We start from the raw sequence: 7,727 nt of genomic DNA on the forward strand, positions 1-7,727 counted from the left end.
CTCCAAAGAGCTTGTTATCCAAGGATAGGGAGGCAAGAAACAGAGGCATACTGGCAGGAAAGTAGCAGGTAACAATAAGACAATATGGGTCAGTGCTGACAATACGAGCAGCAGGTTCTGTGTGCCTGCAGCCTAGCTGTTGTCAATGTCTCTCACTGCCACTGCCACCAGCAAGAGGAACTGCATGAAGACAAGCAAATCATGCATGTTGGAAACTCTGTGCAGTGAATGATAGAAATGAGCATCACTGGCTGACAGGATGTGAGAGCTGGCAAGCCAGTGCTGTCTGAAAGATGATAAGTAAGCTGGAGATGGATAATCCATCAAGGCCCTTGGAAGTGAAGACAGCAATATCTATCTGATTTAATAGAAAAGGGGAGGTCAAAGAAGGGGATGCATGGCAGTAACAGTCAAAGCAATGGGCTGGGAGATGACAGGATCAAGATGAAAGGGGCTGAAAAGGACTGAGCTGGACACAACCACACTGGCACACTTGCATCCTGTCTGCAGCCTTGTGATAATTGCCTTGTATGTTCCATTAATTAAGGCTGGAGAAAAAAGGATGTCATAGCAACTGAAGTGAGTGAGGATCCAGAGGAGTCATTTAGCAGAGTAGGTATTAATAAAGGCCACATGGCACAGTTAAAGGAGAATATCTCTTTATTTAGAGGCCTCATGTGAACACCTGGGAAATCAGAGCCCAAGATGATGACAGGCTGGATGACAGCCCTAGAAGAAGAGTTTATAAAGAAATGAGCATATGGCTTTACACTTCTGTACATTGAGAAGCTCTGATTGTAGAACTGCAGTGGATTCTCCTTCATCTTAAACATTAGGTCTGTCTGATTTTGGACTTTGTGTGAAAAGTTTCAAGTTGCAGCCGGGAGAAACTCCTCATAATATCTCTGTTCTCAATAGTCATGACAGAATCCTGCCCAAATCTTGAACACTGTATAATCTGAGCCAAATCCTGCTCCTGCTGCAGCTGCTGTTAGTTATTTTGTCTTGGGCAGGACACTTGTCACTGAAATCTCTTACAGACTTGGCTAAAATATCCTCCCGTATTTCTAACTTGCACTGACTCTCCAAGCTGTTTTTAGAAACAATTCAAACACAAGATTTTGAAAATTCGGTGATGTTAGTGGTCAGTTTCTCCCTCCTCACCCTGCCCAAATTCCTGAAAGCAATGAACACCATGCAGACTAGAACAGCAAAGCACAGGGTACCTGCAGTAGCTGTGGGCTGCTGAGACTTCAGCTGCAGTCAGTGATAAAGCTGTCTGCTTATTAGTGCAGTAACATAATTTTCTTCCACCAGCAGACTGAATAATCATGTCCTTTATTTTTATAATTTTTCCAGAATCACTGATGGTATTTCTAGAAAGGTTAGGATTTCTATCACAAGGATGTTGTAAGACTAGACAATATGTGCCAGGAAAAATAGTTTTATAACCATCAGGGCAGTATATGCATTTTTGCGGATCATTTGAAGACAATAGCGCTATTATCTAAAGGAGAAAGATGACAATTCTTTAATATCAAATGAGACCACACTTTCTTTACCTTCTGGCTATCATGAACTATTTTTTCTCAAACCCAGGGTTTTCATTTTGATTGCTGTGTGCGGGTACAAATCGCATCTTATTGTTCCTCTCCCCTTTGTCTTTTCATCAGAGAACCGTCTGTCTCCATAACCTAACTCTATCTCACCTATCAAGATATTTCTGCAGCCCCTCCCCATAAGCTCTGGTCACTAAGTTCTTTCTACTTCAGAAGTAAATACTACATAAGCAGATGAGATTAAAACCCAAATGGTACCAATTTCTCTTCCTGTAAGCAGTACAAGCTCGTTATTAATGCTGACCAAAACCTGGCACTGCTGTCTGTCACTGGCAGATGTCACTCTAATGGCAGTCAATACTTGACTGGGGGAAAATGCTTGATGAACAGAATTTCTCTGTGATTTTACTTCTCATGCCTTCTCTACCAATAACCCTCTTTCAATCTGAGTCCTACCCTAGCTACGAAACACACTCTTCTGCTGTATCCCTGCATTAGTAAATCTTTCATAATGCCTACTTCCAGCACAGATGGCAAGGCAACGTGGAGACCACCATGTGCTGACCCCACATCTCAACCCACTGCAGACGGAGCTTCCTGTGGCACAGACCTGATTTGTTATGGGCAAGAGAGTAGCAAGGAAAGTTTCCTTTAAGTTTTGTATGTAATTACTGCCTGAAAATGGGAAGGTTGTTCTTTCTGCAATGACATAGCAAGTTTTCTATCAATTTTAAAATAGGGTTTGTCCCTGCTTACAGTAGGCACTAAACTGCACCAGCACAATCAGCTTTATCTCACACATGTGAGGAGGTCTGGAAGGGTGAGAGCTCTTACTTGGGAACTGAATGAAAGGAGGGAAGCTTCCAGCTAAAATCATTTGAGAAGAGTTTGGCTAACCAGAATTCTCTGGAGAAGGGTAGGCTTTGCACAGAAGTTAAGTAACAGGAGACAGGTAAAGAATGAATCTGAGAGCTCAGCCCACAAAACAAAGTAAGAGGGTTTTTTTGGAAGCACTGCAGATCCAACTTGGCTGATCTGGAGAGCTCTTTGACTTCTTTGTCCTCAGGCTCTGTGAGGAAGGCCAAGAGGGACAGAGGCAGGTTGACCTTTTCAAGCTACCTGGCCTTGAAGCTATAAGCCACTAGAGTAAGCTGGAAATACTACTGGGGAAATCAAGGCAGAGTACCTGTTGGATTGTGTCTTGCCATAGAGTGGCAGGCTAATGCCATGTTACAGAGCTAAATTAATACTGTGAAAACATCACTGATACAATCCTTCCATCTCAGTGGGAAAGACTTTTTTTTTTTTTTTTTAAATCTTAGGAAAAAAACCTTGTGTGTGAATGGACTTTTCTAAACCATCCTTTCTGGTCTGGCCCTTCTGTACTTAGTTCAGCCCTGGGATTCTCACTCTCCTGCTTGCTTACATGCTTACTGGCTGCACCCTGCAGTTCGTGCTATTGCTGTTCACCATAGATCTTGGCTACCCTATAAAATCAGAACTACCTATGAGGTGAATTATTCACTTCTACAGCTGTGCAGAAACCACGCTGATTTGCTTTACTGTTTTCTATTTTGTCTATTGATTTTTGGCTAGTCCCAAGAGTGTGCTCCCACAAAAGGCCATACAGAACTTTGTACTCAGTTTAACCATTTTATTTACAACAGGTGTTCTTGTCTCCATGTCCCCTTGCCAAGTTGCTCCAGGCATGAAGAAATAAATTTAATTTCTATGATTAATAGAGCACAAAGAAGATGCATATTATATGACTCTCTCCCTGCTTTGTTATTTGGGGTGCCAAAATTGCAGTATGCTGTCTGGGAACAGCTAGGAAGTGGGAGAATTCCCACCTGACAGATCTTAGCTGTTAAAAAAGGCAGAAAGAACACAGGCGGTTGCAACCAGATTTCTGTATAAAATGAGCAACCAGTTTTCACCTGCATATATAAGCAGATAAATTTGTTGCAGGTACCACTACAAAAGTAGGCCTCTGAAAACACTGAGAGAAACATGTTTTCAGATGTTACAGCCACTGAGAAGCAATACCGCACCAGATACTGAGGGCTCACCGCTTCTATACAGGAGGGACTGTGTAAGGAAGGCTGCTATGGACTCAGATTTTATAATGTCGTATTGCCTTTTGAAAGGCAGATACTGAGAATGGATAGGCTCTCAACTGAAAAATCAGTAATTCCTCCGTCTGCCCCATCACTTATAGGAAGACCTAGTGCATCTAGAGGACAAGCACATCATATTTTGAGGGTAGCATAATTATCCCCAAGATCTTTTACAGGGGTTATTGCTATCATTCTCCCTATAATAACAGGGTGGGGGCAGATCACACAACTTACTAGGCAAGCCTTAGAAACACCCAGCTTCCTTGCTTTGTGCATTCCTCATTCATGGTAACTCATATCCCAGAACTGTATCTGCACTCAAAGTAAGAGTGGGAATTTACCTTTCCCATTACTGAGTAGTCTATTCCTCTTTCCTCATGCTGGCCTTGGAAACCTAGCTAATCTTTTGGAAAATTTAAGGAAGCCCAGGTGAACTTTTGTAAATGTGTCTCAGGGACATTAATCCTTGGCTGACCATACCCCTGGTCTTCTAACTCTCCTGGCGTTTCCCCACAGCAGTCTATCTTCTAAGCAGCAAATCAGCCCACCCTCTATTCCTGCAGATTCCTAAAACCTAATTCCACACAAAGGTCCCAGCCAAAGAAGAGGACACTGTTCCTTTTCACTCATTGTGAAAGAAATCCTATGCTCATTTGAACTTAAATTAAATTTTACCCATGCATTCACTTTCCCTTGTCCTGTTAGACAGTTTTCTCAGTTTTCTGGAAGCGCCCCAGAGTCCATGATCTTTCTGCTATTTCTGCCTGTATTTTATAAAAAGCTATGAACAGAAGTTAATTATCAGTAGCAAGAGCTTGTATTGGGTCTGGCTGAGATGGAGCTGATTTTCCCCATGGTGCTGGGCTTTGTATATGGCAGCTAGAAAGGTGGTGATACACACCGGTGTTCAGGCTCCCGCTGAGCAGGGCTGGCACAGCACCAGGGCTGTCTCTCCAACATTGCCCCTCACCGGTAGGCTGGGGCGGGCAAGGCCTTGGGAACAGAAATAGCCAGGACAGCTGACCCTAAGTGAGCAAAGGGTTTTTTCATACCATGTGATGCCTGCTCAGCAATGAAAGCTAAGAGAGAGGAGGATGCGGGGGTAAGGGTAGGGGGGACACATTTGTTACTATGATGTTTGTCTTCTGGAACACTGCTATGCGCACTGAAGGCCTGCTTCCTGGGAAGTGGTTGGACATCACCTGCTGATGAGAAGTAGAAAATAAATCTTGTGTTTTCCTTCGCTTCCATGCACCGCCTTTGCTTTTGCTTTATTAAACTGCCTTTATCTTAACTCATGAGTTTTTTCCATCTTATTTTCTCCCTGCCACCACCCTGCTGTCCTGCGGGGAATGGGAGTGATACAGCAGCTTGGTGGGCTCCTGGCATGCAGTTAGGGTCAACCTACCATAGAGGTGCAGGTGAAAGTCAGGACTCTCAAATTGGGAAGGATGTTCTCACCATACTTCAATGTGACAGAATTCAGAGAGATGAATTCTGGGCAGGTTTTCTTTTCTCCAGAAGTGACTGAGAGCAATTCAGACCTGGGCCATAAGTCAGGTGGGCTTCCAGTGAGTTACCCACACGTCTCTGGCAGAAATATTTGAAAACTTTAGTATGAGCCAGATGGCTTTAGAAAGTACCCAGTGTCATGAATTGATACATTTTCTCCATTAAGCTTCCCAGGGAGACAACAGAGGTAAGCTTTTGGTGGAGAATAAATAAGGGAGATGTAGAGGGCAAATTTCCCTCCAGATCTATAAGTCTAGCATTCTGATAACTTTTAAGTGAAATAGCCTTACCTATTAAGAAAAACAATCACCGCTCAGTAAAATACTTTGAATTGTTCTCTCTGGTTTAGTACTGCATATAAACCAAAAGGAAATCTCCGAGAAAAAAGTTTTGTGAACAATTTGCTATTATATGTCTTTGCCTGACTTCCCAGGTGCTGCATACAGAGAATGAGATGCCTCATACTTCAAATGTTGTGCAGTTCTAGGACATGACTCCTCTCTTTCCATGGAAACTGAGGCATTGCATATAGAATAGATCAGCTGAATTGCCTCTAGCAATTGGCTAAAACACAGGATCAGACAACTGTAATCATATGAGAACATTTCCATTGGACATGAATCTTAGTGTTAGGGTCTAATTTTCAGAAATAATTTCACCTAGCTTGCAAGTGCTTAGTATTCACAAAAGCAGGCCCCAGAAGCTAAGGAAGGGCACCAAATCAATAGCCCTCTTTGGACTAGTACCCAGTTCTTATTGGGAAAATTCTTCTCTCCTTCATACTGTATATTCTTTCATAATATACTCTCAGGAGATGCTGAACTAATGAAATTAATCTATCTTGAAAGGCATGCGTAACACCAAATCTAATGAAGCAAGAAGGTGTCTGGTTTACTTCAAAAAAAGACTACATGTATTCCATGATTTGAATACCCTGCCAAATATACTATGGGCTCTCCTAAAAATGTGAAAAATTGGAATCTTCCAGGCTAACGGTAAGTGAAATATTTTCAGTGCATTGTTATTAAGATGAGAGGAAATAATTAGAAAAATGTAATCTGTGACCCAGGGAAAAGGAAAACAAAGTACAAGCTGTATGTAAACAGACTGAGTGTTGGCATAGCAAAAACTAAAGCACAAAGCAGAAAACTAAGAGCAAACAATTAGAGTACAGAGGCAAAGAACACCTCGGATCTAGTATTTATGTCTGTCCTTGAAGACTGTGTGTCTCAAACTTTCTGTTTTATCAGTTTGGTAAGAGCAGGATGTAACTGTGTGCAACTTCTTTGAACATGAAATTCACACAAATGGGAGACCTCCCATTGCCTCCTTTCTCTGCACTTCAATCATTAAAATGAACTTCATGCTCTATTCCCTGGATGAATTTTATTTGAAGATAGTAAGAGCTTTTGCCAGTTTCACACTGTGGCTTTCTGTAATAACATCTTCTACCTTTTTAGTAGTAAAGTGCAAAATTATCTTCCAAAAAGGTTCTGTCCCTTGAAATGTCCAACACCACTGTTGGCTGCCTCATACCTACAGTGTGCTGCATGCAGGCACTGTGTGTGCAGAAACACAGCGTCATGGATCTGGAGTTTGCATCAATAGCTTTTGAAGTTCGTACCATTAATGTCACATCCACCGTTGCCCTGGTACTCATATGTCTGTTATCACACACACATAGAGAGGAAGGGAAGAGCACAGCCTAGAAAATGACCATAGAATCTCAGACACTGACAAAGCTGAAAACTGTCAGGTGATTTGCCACCTCTGGGTTCAGTTCTGCCACAGCTAGTTTAAATCTGGGTTGGTTGTGCCTACCTAACACTGCAGGGCAGGGACACTCGACGAAATGTCTCTGCCTTTCACAACAGGTCAGCTGATAATTATTTTTAAGGTCTCACAGTCTGACAGCATGTAGAATCTAAGAGGTGTCTCCTCTGGTGAATGTTCAGTGTTGTGGTGACACAAGGTAAACGCCACCTTCCTTAAATGACATCAGGGAAAGGGGATCTGCAGCACTATAGGTGAGTGACTTGGATGTAGAGGCACAGCTCCTGTTCATGCAGAAATGCAACCACTCTAACTTAAGGTTAGGTACTGCAAGTGCTAATTTAAGGAAAGGTACGTGAGAAGGGGAACCTGTGTGGAGCTGAGGGAATACAGGTCCCACCCTTACTATCACAGCCTTCTCATAAAGACTTTCCAGAAACAGTTCACACCATCTATTTGTGTTACAAACTTCAATGAAGCTACTAGCTTCCACTAGTGTCATTTTGATGATGGTTCTAAGGCCTACACTCTGTGACATTCATCCTGCAGTATCTGCTACAACAGCTTTTTCACACAGCTTTTTCACACTCTGTGCTTAATTCTCTATTGCTATTAAACTTCACTTTTGTAATGGGCTTTCAACTGGGAATACAGCAATTCATAACTCTTTACACAGTGCAAGGTAAAGGAAGATTTGCATGCATAAGAATTTGCTCATGCAACGCCCTAACTAAACACAATTGAAAAAGAATGCAGACAGCTCTTG

General features: G+C 42.3%; 1 protein-coding gene across 1 annotated transcript in view; it reads right to left on the reverse strand.

Annotated features, from left to right (window-relative positions):
- Window positions 1-7,727, reverse strand: part of WAPL (WAPL cohesin release factor) — a 159,801-nt gene that overhangs the window by 110,164 nt on the left and 41,910 nt on the right. The window lies entirely within an intron of this gene.

The sequence above is a fragment of the Falco cherrug genome, chromosome 9 (assembly GCF_023634085.1).
Source record: "Falco cherrug isolate bFalChe1 chromosome 9, bFalChe1.pri, whole genome shotgun sequence".
Lineage (NCBI taxonomy): Eukaryota > Metazoa > Chordata > Aves > Falconiformes > Falconidae > Falco > Falco cherrug.